The sequence below is a fragment of the Saccopteryx bilineata genome, chromosome 5 (genome assembly GCF_036850765.1).
Source record: "Saccopteryx bilineata isolate mSacBil1 chromosome 5, mSacBil1_pri_phased_curated, whole genome shotgun sequence".
Lineage (NCBI taxonomy): Eukaryota > Metazoa > Chordata > Mammalia > Chiroptera > Emballonuridae > Saccopteryx > Saccopteryx bilineata.
In genome coordinates, this window is record NC_089494.1 from 254,263,159 (window position 1) to 254,276,131 (window position 12,973).

Here is a 12,973-nt window from a genome sequence, read left to right on the forward strand (position 1 = left end):
GAAATAATTATATTTTCAAGGTCACAATCAATCACCATAAACTCAGTACCTTCCTCTTGGGAGAAAAATGATTCAAATCAGTGATGTTTACGTTTTGTGATTTTGACAAAAAAAAAAAAACCGCCCACTTGATACAGCGAGTTATGAGACAATCTGTGTGATAATTCATTGTACTCCGTGGCATCTCTACTTTGATTTTCGGGCCACAAAATAATAGCAATGATGTCAATAATACCAATATGCATAATTATTATTTTTGTAGTGTTTCATTATTTCAAAAATGTTTTTTTATTTTCAATGTCATGTTTATAGTTCTGCTAATAGTCCTCTAAGGAGCAAAAATGATGGCAATCATTTCTATGTTATAGATCCAGGTGACCAGGGTGGTTTAGAAAGTTTTTCAAGGTCATGCAAGTAGAAGAGCTGGGAAAGAAATCCACAGCTCTTAAGAAAGGACAGGTGCTGTGTATATTTTTTAAAAGTTAAGTAAACAAAGCAAGCCTTTTCTTCTCAGGAGTCTGTGAACATAGCTGACCAAACACAACAATTAATTTGACTGATTCTAATTTCAGTGCTCCTAGCTTCTGGGTTTATCCGTCCGCCTCCAAGTACTCCTGCCCCGACGCTGCAAATGCTGGCCATATTTTCTCATATTGTTGCTTCTGCAGAAAACTACAGGGTGAGTTTCTCACTGAATCCCCAAAGAAGCACTGACCACCCCCTGCTTCTCCATCTCGACCCGTTTCATGTAGCATCCCCTGTTGCCTTGTGCTGACGCTGGTTGTTATTCCCTCGTGCTCTCCTTTTCCCGTGGAGTCCATTCGAGTCTCTGATGGGGGCCAAAACCCATCTCATTGATGAGCTAGTTGAAGTTTTGATAAAACATGTCTCTAGTCTGAGAAAGACTGGAATGGAAAGGAGGAGAGCGAGCAAAAAAAAAAAAAAGAGTGAGAAAGGAAGAAAATTAAAAATGCTTACCAATGGAGAAATGGTCTGGGTTTGAATGCTTGAAATAGAGAGGAGGGGGGCGGATCTTAGAGGCTGGCATAAGCCTGAGAAACAGGAGGACCCCAGGTTAAGGGAACACAGGACCCGAGGCCTCTGGGAAGTTGCCAATGTTCTGAGTTGTTGGGTCCGGAGACCTGAGCCGACTTGAAAACAGAAAGGGAATTCCTTTGAGAAGGAGTATGAACTATATGCCTCAGCACTAGCTGTTTTCCAGCAGTGCCCCTGTGGGGTGGCTCGTGAGGTACAAGCCAGGCGCCCCGATCGCCTCTGGGGCAGCCCGCCAATCAGAAAGCGCTCAGGTGAACTCTCATGTGGCAAAGCTTTTTTTGGACGGAATTACTTTGTTCAAAGTGACAGCAAACTCAGGTACAATTTTTTTTCTAATTTAGCAAAAAATGTGAATAAGGTGTTTGCTTAAGCCATTGCTAAGTCCAAGTGTTCATAAAAGATTGTCCGGAACCGTCCGCCTCCATCCTCTAGTTGTACTGTGCTCTGCCTTGGCCTCTTTCTCAGCAAGGAAATCCCACCTTGTGGAGCACTTAGGCTTATACCTAAAGTGGCCCAGCAGGGACTCAGACCACCGATACAGAGCTGCTGCGACATTTTGAGAATGTGGAATGAGCTGAACGGCATGGTTGAAAACCCACATGAAAAGGCTACTAGAAACATACCTCCAGTCAAAAAAAAAAAACAACAACAGAACAAACAAAACAACATCAACAAAAAACACCAAAACTAATTTATTTAGCTTATTGCAGGAAGAAATGATTGCACTCAGGGGGAACCACGCTGGGAGGAGAAGTTGGTGAATAGCTGCTTATAGGATTTGGCTTGTATCAGAGGGTTCTGAGCAAGGTTTAAGGAGGCAGAGTTCAGATGTTTTTAAAAAGTGAAGGCAATGCAGTGACTGGGCATCATAATCAATTTATTGTAGGAGGCAGGTGGAAGGCAGGGCAGGTAGAATTGCCCTACGGCAGGAGCAGCAATCCCAGGAAGGCAGGGTGTGTCGTGAGGGGAGGGTGTGTAGTCGCGAGGAACCTTGTCTGTGTCTTACCCAGATGTGGTCACGGTGGCTGGAGGTGTTTTCCTTGTTTGAGCATTACTTCTATTTGATTGGGAGTGCTGCACTCTGGTGCCAACGGGGCTGTTTTCCACTTGCTCACTGGTTCAGATCGGAATAACAAGAAAGTTCCGTCCTGAACTTAAATCTTCTCTCCCCTCTCTCGGACCTCAGGGAACAATCGTATCATTGTGCTATGACAAGAACATGGAGTAGTGCCCCCATCTGTGATTTTGTTTTACATGGTTTCAGTTACTTGTGGTCAATTTCTGTCTGAAAATATTGCCTGGAAAGATCTGGGGATAAACAATCCATAAGTTTTAAATTGCATGCCATTATGACTAGTGTGATGAAATCTCATGTCAAATGTCACGGTGTAGCTGTGCTTGTGTCCAAGTCATCCTTGTTTTCTTTCATAACGGACCTGAAGTTCAAGAGTAGTAAGGCTGGCAATTCTGAGATGTCAAACAGAAGCTGTAGAGTACTTCCTTCATGCATAAAGGTAAAAGGCCTAGACTTAATATAAAAAGAAAAGTGTACATTAAAATAGGTAAAACCTATAATAAAAACAAATCTATCTGTGCAGTTGTGAAGAAGGAAAAATAATTCGCTTAACTTTTATTATAGCATATTGTAATTGTTCTATTTTTATTACTGTGGTTGTTAATCTCTTGCCATGACTAATTTTTAAGTTAAACTTTATCATAGATATCTATGTATAAGAATAAAACATTGTATGTATAAGGTTCGGGAATATCCTGGTTATAGAAATGTACCAGAAGGTCTTGGACCGTGTGATAAAAGGGGGGTTATTAGCCTCACCAGCACCAGAGGGAATGAAATAAAATGGAGCAAGTATCAAGCAAACGATGACCCTTGACTCTGAGCATGCCTCATGAAAAAGGAAGGAGAAGATGTAACACTTCCTTTTATGAAACAGTGAATAGAGTCCTCTCACTGATCTCAGGTCACAAAAGTGGAGCTTGGAAGAAATCTCAATGGTCTTCCACCCTTAGGACACAAGAACCTAGCCCACATATTCTGTGTGTTCCAACACATCTCTCTGATTCTGACCAACCAGCTCAGTGATACTGCCTTCCTCAGCGGGAGTTGATAAGAGAGAACCATCTTGGAACAGCGGAAAGCACCATTCAGTAATTCTTGAAGACAGAAGCGTATCACATTTAAGAAACATGGGCTTTGGAGTCAGAGAGCATAGAATCAATTTCTAATGCCATCATTAACTTGCACGTCACAGTGGATAAGTCCGTAAGACTCGGTTCTGAAAATCTATTCAATAAGGCCATTGTGAGGAATAAATAAAGTAATATAGAAGGTTTGTTTGTTTTTTTCTCACAGTCCCTGCCACACATTGAGCACAGTGAATGGTGGCCGCTAGCAGAGTTATGGGAGAGACCATGAAGTCATGATACTCCAGAAAAACCAATGCTAAATTAAAGCAGAGAATTCTTAATAGTGATTACCTATTTGGCCAAAGGGCTTCTTTATTCTGCCAAAGAAGTGAGTCATTTTTTTTTAGGATATGGCTTAATATGTGAAAATCAGAGCTTCACAGATAGCATTATCTGCCAACCACACTTGTGGAGAGGTTGATCAAGTTGTGCATTCTTCCATTCTCGTACTGTGCATGTTTTGAAAGCCTTCTGTCTATCAGACAATGGGAGGGAACCTGGGGATTAATGATAGAAAGATGATCCCTGGCCATGCAAAACTCTCAGATATCATGGAAATGAGTAGCTAATACTGGTAACATAAAACCTAAGTTCCTATTGTTAATGCAAATTGAAGATGCATTAGGAAGTAACTCATGTTGTCTACAGTGCAGCCGGAAGGTGTGGTGCAGTGACAAATTTGGCACCGGAAAATGGTGCTGAACATGGACTCTAAACTTCTGTTCCTCCACATTCAGAATTAGAAACTTAGGGAAGATGGATGAGGGAATGTTTTCTGGGTGCAAAACCATATTCTTAATTATCTGTGTTATGAAGAAATCTAAGAGAAATCTTTTGCTAACAATTTTAAGAGAAAGGTTTGTTATTGCTGCATTTTGGTTTTGTTGGGTCCTGCTCAGGAACAAACAACTGCATTAATTAACCCCTGTGTCTGCCTGGAATTCATGAGGAACACTGACTTCCTGAAAATTCATTTTGCCATAAGTCTCAAAACAAATCATCTTCAGGGGTCAGTGATTCTGATTTTACTCAGAAATGTCATCAGAATATACTGTTGCCCTTTGTTTTCCCAAGGCTTTTTCTTGTTTCTCTCAACAGAAGGGAACGCCTTGACAGCTAAAATAGAAAGATGCCTTGCCAAGGCAGTCTTCCTTCCTTTCAGTGATGTCCGCAGGAAGTCGGTGTAGCCTCTGTACTCAGTAACTATGCCACAGATTCATAGAGGCTCAAGTCCCTTCCTCTCTCGACCATGAACTCACAGAATGGATTTGCTTAAGTCACCTCTCTGGCCTAAGTTTCCTAATAAAATAAAGCAAGAAGATGGGTTATTAATATTTTCTCATAAAAAACAATTATGAAAGCTGATAGGTTTGCATGTCCTCAATATGCAAGGTGCTTTCATTAGTTAGAAAAAAAAGGTGTTTAATTTTAATGATATATAGGCCAAGTAGTATTCCGGTACACAGTGTTATCAACAATTGATCTGGATAAAGGATATTTGCAAGCTTCGGGCTACACATCATTGTTGGTAAATTGAAATCAATAGAGCATTTAAATGTTATTGATTTCATTTCAGATTTAAGGGCCACATGTATGTAAAATATATTGAAACTGAACTGAAAATATATAATCTTAGATTGTTTAATAACACTCGGAATTGGGGCTGATTTAGAAAGAAAAAAAAAACACCAAATCTTGTACTGCATCTATTCCTCATGTTAAATTAGTATTTATTTCTTAAATTATAAAAGTAACGTTCTAACCGTGGCTGCCATTTACCAAGTGCCTACTTCACAGCAGAAGCCATGCTCGTGTCATCTCTAATTCTCACAGCAACCCTACAATATAGACAGGGTATTGCGAGTTCCTTGTGGCAGATCAAACTGGGTGAGGTAAATGGTGGGGGTCAGGCTTTAAACGCAGGTGTAGCAGACCTAAAAGTGTCTGCAGTGTTCTTGATAACATACTTCGTCTCGGCAATTTATCAGAGGAGATAGAAAAAGATAAGAGGTTATGGTGGCATGTCTTGAGATATTCCCCCCCCCTCTACTGATGATGATGACTCAAGTCTCCCACATCGATGCATGTTCTGGTCAGTCCTCCCTTGAACCTGAGATGACCCCTCCTATTAGCATGAGACTAGAGAATGCAGAAGCACAGGGAAGTGACCTCAGAGGCTAGCTCAGAAAAAGCCACCAGCTTCTCAAGGCTTTCTTGGAATGCTCCCTCCCAGGGAATTCCTCAGCCTGATCACTCTCTTTCTAGCTGCCCAGCCTGACGCAGAGCAGGCCCAGTGCCCTGTGTCTACTGAGATGAAAATCCAGGTTGATGCCCATGCAAATGTGTCTACTGAGATGATAATCCAGGTTGAGGTCCATGCAGATGTGTCTACTGAGATGATAATCCAGGTTGATGTCCATGCAGATGTGTCTACTGAGATGATAATCCAGGTTGATGTCCACGCAGATGTGTCTACTGAGATGATAATCCAGGTTGAGGTCCATGCAGATGTGTCTACTGAGATGATAATCCAGGTTGATGTCCACGCAGATGTGTCTACTGAGATGATAATCCAGGTTGATGTCCACGCAGATGTGTCTACTGAGATGATAATCCAGGTTGAGGTCCATGCAGATGTGTCTACTGAGATGATAATCCAGGTTGAGGTCCATGCAGATGTGTCTACTGAGATGATAATCCAGGTTGATGTCCATGCAGATGTGTCTACTGAGATGATAATCCAGGTTGATGTCCATGCAGATGTGTCTACTGAGATGATAATCCAGGTTGAGGTCCATGCAGATGTGTCTACTGAGATGATAATCCAGGTTGATGTCCACGCAGATGTGTCTACTGAGATGATAATCCAGGTTGAGGTCCATGCAGATGTGTCTACTGAGATAATAATCCAGGTTGAGGTCCATGCAGATGTGTCTACTGAGATGATAATCCAGGTTGATGTCCATGCAGATGTGTCTACTGAGATGATAATCCAGGTTGAGGTCCATGCAGATGTGTCTACTGAGATGATAATCCAGGTTGAGGTCCATGCAGATGTGTCTACTGAGATGATAATCCAGGTTGAGGTCCATGCAGATGTGTCTACTGAGATAATAATCCAGGTTGAGGTCCATGCAGATGTGTCTACTGAGATGATAATCCAGGTTGAGGTCCATGCAGATGTGTCTACTGAGATGATAATCCAGGTTGAGGTCCATGCAGATGTGTCTACTGAGATAATAATCCAGGTTGAGGTCCATGCAGAGGCTGGAGAAGAGAAGACAAGTCCGTAGAAGAACCCTAGGCTGCACTTCCTTGGTTCTTCCTTTCTTCATCTGAAACATGTGTGAGACCCCGTGCCAGGCTCTGGTGGGATCAGGAACAAGGAGACAAGATTCCCACCACAAGGTGCTCATCGAGCAGAAGAAGACACAGACCCAGGGCAAACAATTCAGAAAAAGTTTTCTGGTACAAAGTACTGCAAATGTGGGAGCTCCTGGCTAAGGGAGTATGTAGCCCTTCAAGTGACATGTACGGCATGTACCCAGACGAGGAACTTAGGGTGACAAAGGAGGAAATAACAGTGCCAAAGATCAGGATGTCAGGAGAGTAAGAGTGTGGAGGGCCTTCTATACAAAAGGGGAAGAATAATAGAAAAGCAACAATAAGCTGATGGAACACAGACCTATTTTTATAAGAAAAGTTTTGCTAAAGTCCAGAAATTTTCTGTTTGAAAAGTCCACAACCCTTCTCTCAACTCAAAAACTCTAAGAGTAGTTTCCTAGGAGATAAAAATCCATTAACTATTTTTCTTTGCCTTTGGTTCAAATAAGGAAACAGAGGGAAGTACTAAATTAAATCAGATATTAAAAATTAGAGTACAAGAACCCAGGTACTATGAAAGGAAGTAAAAATAAAGTCAACATAATCCTTAAAGTCATGAAACTTAGAAATAAAATTAAATACTATGAAACAGTGGGGGAATTTGGCAAAACTGTATATGTTCAGAGAATTTCCTTATTGGGTAACTTATAAAATAATGTTAAGTAACATTTATTAAGAGCTTAGCACTTCTATAAATGCTTACGCTATTAACTCATTTAATTTTCACAATATCGGTGGGATGGAGGTATTTTTATATAATGTATATTTATGACTATTTTAAAGATGAGGAAGCAAAGGTATAAGAAAGTTGAGTAGCTTGCTCAGTATTTCACAGCTTATAAACTGTCTGGTGGAACCTGAATTCAAAGTAGACAATTTGGTTCTAATATTTGCTCTTAATCACTGCATTATATAAATACTACATTGTACGGCTTCTGGTAATGGTTTTCAAACTGCAACTTTCCTACTACAAGTTTCTCCAGCATACTACCAGAAATGATACAGGCTTAGTGTGGGCTTTGGGCATCACAATTTAACCAGGCGCTTTAAGTGATCACGAAGGACACTATCCCTGGACTGTACTTATACTCCCCTCTAAAACACGGATCAGTCACTTGTGGGAATGCAAGGCTCTTGTGATGAGCTTTAGTGATACTTAATGGTACTGTAAGGAAGAACATATGTATAGATCTGAGCACTGACCTGGGATCCTGCAAAGCTCCTGGCCTCCTCCCAAACCCCTCAAGGCATTTATTGATATAAATACCTATATAAACTTCCAGGAGGCAAGGGGATAAATAAAAACTTGGCCCGCCACTTCAGGAAGGAAGTTCTTATTCCTTCTCTATGTCAGTTGTAAAGAGTGAAATGGCCAGTGCTTGCCTATCCCAGCCAGCTTGTTAAAATCTTCTAAATTAACCTCGGTCTATTAAAATCCTGGTTTCATTTTTAATCATATATTTCCAGTTCCAAGACTAGCTATTTTAAGAGCACTATCAAGGCATCTATGCTGTGCACTATTACAACTGTTTAGTGAAAAATAATTCAGCCTGGGTTTTGAGCAGAAAATAATGAAGTAGGTTGTTATAGAAATTTCCACACAGAGCGATTCTCCACGTGCAATACTTCCTACAAGCACATCATAAACATGTATATATTAATTATGGTGGCACTTTGACACCCTCCTTATGATCATGCCAGTCTCTAGATGGCATGCTTTGCTATAAATGCCAACTTGGAGCTCACTCTTGGGCAGTGGTTGTGGTGCACACAGATGGCCCCTCTAGACAAAATATCATATTCATTTTCTTTATGGCAAAGACTATGCAGTCTATCCCTGTATGGGACTGTGGTATCTTCTCCCAATCCCACCTATAGAAACCAATACCTAAAGGGCCAGTGACATGGGGTACAGTGAATAGGAAGTTTAGAAGGCATTTCTAGAAGGTCGCTAAAAATAATATAAGGGTTATACGCAAACTTTTTTCCAGAAAGTCTAAATCAAATTATATTACAATGGCTTGTCTCTTCTTCTCTGTCTTTTTTCTTTATTTCTTCTCTCCTTTTCCCCCACTCTCTCTTGAGCAAATATGCACACTCTTTCTTGTTTTTTTTTTCTTTTCTGAGCTTGATATATTAATTTCCACTCAACTGTATCACTAAAATATAGGAAAGGGAAGCTATTATTGATTATGTATTGTGCTTAGGAAGTTGCACAAAATTTAACAGATTATAATGCAACATTAAAATTGTATAACCTTTTCCCATAAGAGAGTTCAACCTTGCCAGGTTTATTCACCCATTTATATATTTGTTCATTCAACATAATTAATTATGTACCTTTTCTGTGCTGCTAGGCCCTGGGCTGGGCTATACCACATATAAGTAATGAATTTAGAATTTGCACACTTTTTGTTTCACTCTCAGATTCCAAGGCATAATAGGTTTCAGGGAAAGAACACCCCTGGGAAAATCTCTTCAGTTCAGTTACTGCCTATTTTCCTTTGAAATATTCCCCTGCCCTACACATGTGCATCTAGTTTCATCTCAGTTTTTCAGTCTTTTTCAAGAAATTGAGATTCTTTAAGAGCGAATTGGAGAAAAGCAAACAGGGATAATTCATTGTAACTTGTAACTGAAAAAAACAGGAGATAGAGCTTCCTCTGAGAATGGGTATGTCTAGGTGCTCAAACTGTATTATCATGGGTTACTCTGAATCATCACCTCTCTCTCTCTCTCTCTATGTCTTTTTCTCTTCCTTTTTCCTTTATTCCTCCCTCTCTTCTTCCTCCCCCCTCCCTCCCTCCCTTCCTCCCTCCCTTCCTTTCTTCCTTCTTTCCTTTACCCCTCCTTCCCTCCCTCTCCGTTCCTTCCTCCCTCCCTGCCTCTCTCCCTCTCCCTCCCTATCTCCCTCCCTCTCCCTCCCCTTCCCTTTATCCCTCCTTCCTTCTCCCTCCCTCCCTCCTTCCCTTCCTTCCTTCTTTCCTTCCTTCCTTCTTTCCTTCCTTCCTCCATCTCTTTCCACCTATCAGTTCTTCTCTCCTATAGGTAGGTTAGAGTTCCCAGGTTTCTTATTGTGAACCACAGAAACTCCTTCAAATTACCTTCACACTTATAAGTAGAGCTTTCTATCATAATAGTATAACAAAATCATGAAATTGAATCTTACTTGGGCAGCTTAGGTTACATACATATTCCTTTTAAAAACAACAAAACCACAGTTAGGCTTGGGCCACCAGTATTTTCTTAGAAGTAGGAAACAGAACTCCACCTAAAGCATTTTGTTCAACAAATATATTCCAATATATATTAAGCACCTGCCATATGGCAGACATATACGTATATACCACATGGAGAGGATCAGTGCCTGCACTTAAGATACGTCTGTTATAAGGAACAGAGAACAGAAGATCAGCAAGTTCTCCAACTAAATCCTAACGCTATTATCTGAAGAAAGGGCAATGGACGCTGTTCAGGCAAACATGCATGAACACACACACACCAATGGCCAATACAGGCAGGAAGGCTCATTGTTATGAAGAGTAGTATAATGTTATCACCACAAAGAATTATATACATTGATCTCAGCCTCTCTTATAGATGAAATACCTGAGGCCTAGAGAGGGCAAGTAATTCAACAGTAACAGAGGGCACTGAGGCGAGGCCCTCCGGTACCACACTTTTATTTATTTATTTATTTTTAATTTTATTTATTCATTTTTAGAGAGGAGAGAGACAGAGAGAGAGAAGGGAGGAGGAGCTGGAAGCATCAACTCCCATATGTGCCTTGACCAGGCAAGCCCAGGGTTTCGAACCGGCGACCTCAGCATTTCCAGGTCGACGCTTTATCCACTGCGCCACCACAGGTCAGGCAGGTACCACACTTTTAATGAGGGGTTTCTCATTTCTAAAACAGGACGGTGATTTTGTTCAGTTTCCTCAGTCAGTGCTTTAGCATCTGCCTCTGTCTGCTTGTGTGCATGGTGGAGGAGGGTGCACCTGGGAACAGTGGTGTAGGGAGGACATTGGGCTGGGGTCAAGTTGGTTAAGTTTTCTTCTTGCCTGTAATACTGTTAAGAATTTTTAAGCATTCATTTCTCAAAACCTCCCCCCCCCAAACCCTTAATCCTCTGGAAAGATTATGCAGATTCTAATCATTCTCTAAATTTATAAGGATTTGACTAGGTTTTAAGCTAAAATAAAAACAAACCAAAATCCCTGTTCTGTGTTTTCACTCAGACCAAAATCCAGCAAAATCCCTCTCCACAATGCCTCTCTTCCTCAATATTTCTCTACCAGGCTCATTCTTTAAGGAGCAAAATTCCAAACACTGTACTCTTATTACTCATCCATGAATCCCTCCTATTTCTCATGTGCTTCCTGTTCAATGATTGTTTTCCTGATAAAACTGCATATGAAAATTCACAAAAAGTTATTCCAAATTGTTAACTCATTTTTTTCCCTAGGAAAATCCCCCTATATACTTTATTGATAAGAACTATTTCTTCTAGCCATGTTTATTATAGAAAGCCCATATTTTCTGAATCTCAGACCTTCATTACTCTAATCTGCATTAGAACTCCCATGCCTGCAAAGGCTTGCTAAATTCAAAGAAATACTTTTAAATCTCAAGTTGAGAATAGCTCAGATCCTGGTCTTCTCTCCCCACATCTTTCAGGGGAAAACTATCTTGTGAGAGTTCAGTTTATTGGAATAATGACAAATATATATATACAGTACGGTCTCCAAGAATGTCTTTTATTCCTTTTAACATAAGCGCTGGTATCCTCTGTGGACACTTCAAAGACCTTTAGGTCGCCTAAGTACCACAAGATCAGTAAGTACCAGGCTCCTTTTTTTTTAGACTTTATTTATTTATTTTAGAGAGAGGAGAGAGATAGAGAAAGATAGAGATAAGGGAGAAGGAGCAAGAAGCATCAACACCCATATGTGCCTTGACCAGGCAAGCCCAGGGTTTCAAACCAGTGACCTCAGTGTTCCAGGTCTGCGCTTTATCCACTGCACCACCACAGGTCAGTCTATTATCAGGCTTCTTAGCATGCTTTCTGATTGTGCCTTTGCTTACCCACCAACTACTGCTTCTTTCATTCCCAACCACACTTTATATTCTGTAATAGTACGGTACATCCTCTGGTATTTCCTGACATGTATTAAAGTTTAATATGTCTTCAAGTTTTTGCATATGCTCATCCTTTGTCTATTACTTCCTGCCTAACTGGCTTGCCTAGAGTTTTGCTTTTCATTATTTAAAAATACTCCAGTTACATAACAGCTACTCTAGGAAGTCTTCCTTGATGATACCTCATCATCAGATATACAGGGCAATTAAAAATAATGTAATACATTTTAAAATGTATTATTACATGAAAAATTCCACATTGAAAATGTGTTACTGTATTTCATTATATAAAAACGACCATAAAATAATGTAGAAGGTGATTTACATCTCAAAGAAAAATTCCGTTCCTAATTGCTTTCAGGTCATTTCTACCAAATCTTTTTGCAATAGATTAGAAACTTAAATTTGTTTAAAAACACACACAGCTAATTCTGTGAAACCAGTGTGACCTTATTACCAAAGACAGACAAAAAGGGTACGAAAAGTGAATATTACAAGCAATGTCCCTCACTGCCGTAGATGCAAATTTTTAAATTAAATATGAGCAAACAAAATTCAATAATATTTTTAAAAACACTTATAATCATAGAGATAATTTATTATGAATAAATCATAGTTAGCCCAGAATATAAGGGTAGCTTACCAGAACAAATGTATCTTCTCATCCATCAACTTTACACATTAGGAGAAAAAATATATTTATAAAATTCAACACCTATTTGCAAAATCTCTTGTCAAACTAGCACTAGAACAGATATTTCTTAACCTTATTAAGGGTATATGTACTTCGCTCAATCTCCAACCCCAAGTACAGGAAACTTCATTCTTCATGGTAAAGAATTTAGAAGCCTTTTCATACAAGCATCGGAACTAAGACTAGTATGTCACCATCTCTGCATCCATTTAACATTACCCTCAAGACACCAACCACTGAAGTAAGATGATAGATAGATAGATAGATAGACAGATAGATGATAGATAGATAGATAGGTAGATAGATAGATGCAAAAGAAGAAAACAAAGCACTTATTATTTATAGATAACTGTCTACATTTAAAAATATACATATAATCAATAAGTAAGTCCAATAGCAATATAATAAAAAAGACAATATTTACCATAGCAACAAAAATTAAAGTACCTATAAATAAACCCAATATGCATAGTATTTTACGGGTAAAATAAATT

General features: G+C 39.7%; 1 long non-coding RNA gene across 1 annotated transcript in view; it reads left to right on the forward strand.

Moving 5' to 3' along the window:
- Window positions 1-587: 587 nt before the first annotated feature.
- The window catches only part of LOC136338553 (uncharacterized), a 44,698-nt gene continuing 32,312 nt past the window's right edge, over window positions 588-12,973 (forward strand). Inside the window, exon 1 of the long non-coding RNA XR_010731973.1 lies at window positions 588-679. This is a non-coding gene — a long non-coding RNA (uncharacterized lncRNA). The remainder of the gene's footprint in view (window positions 680-12,973) is intronic.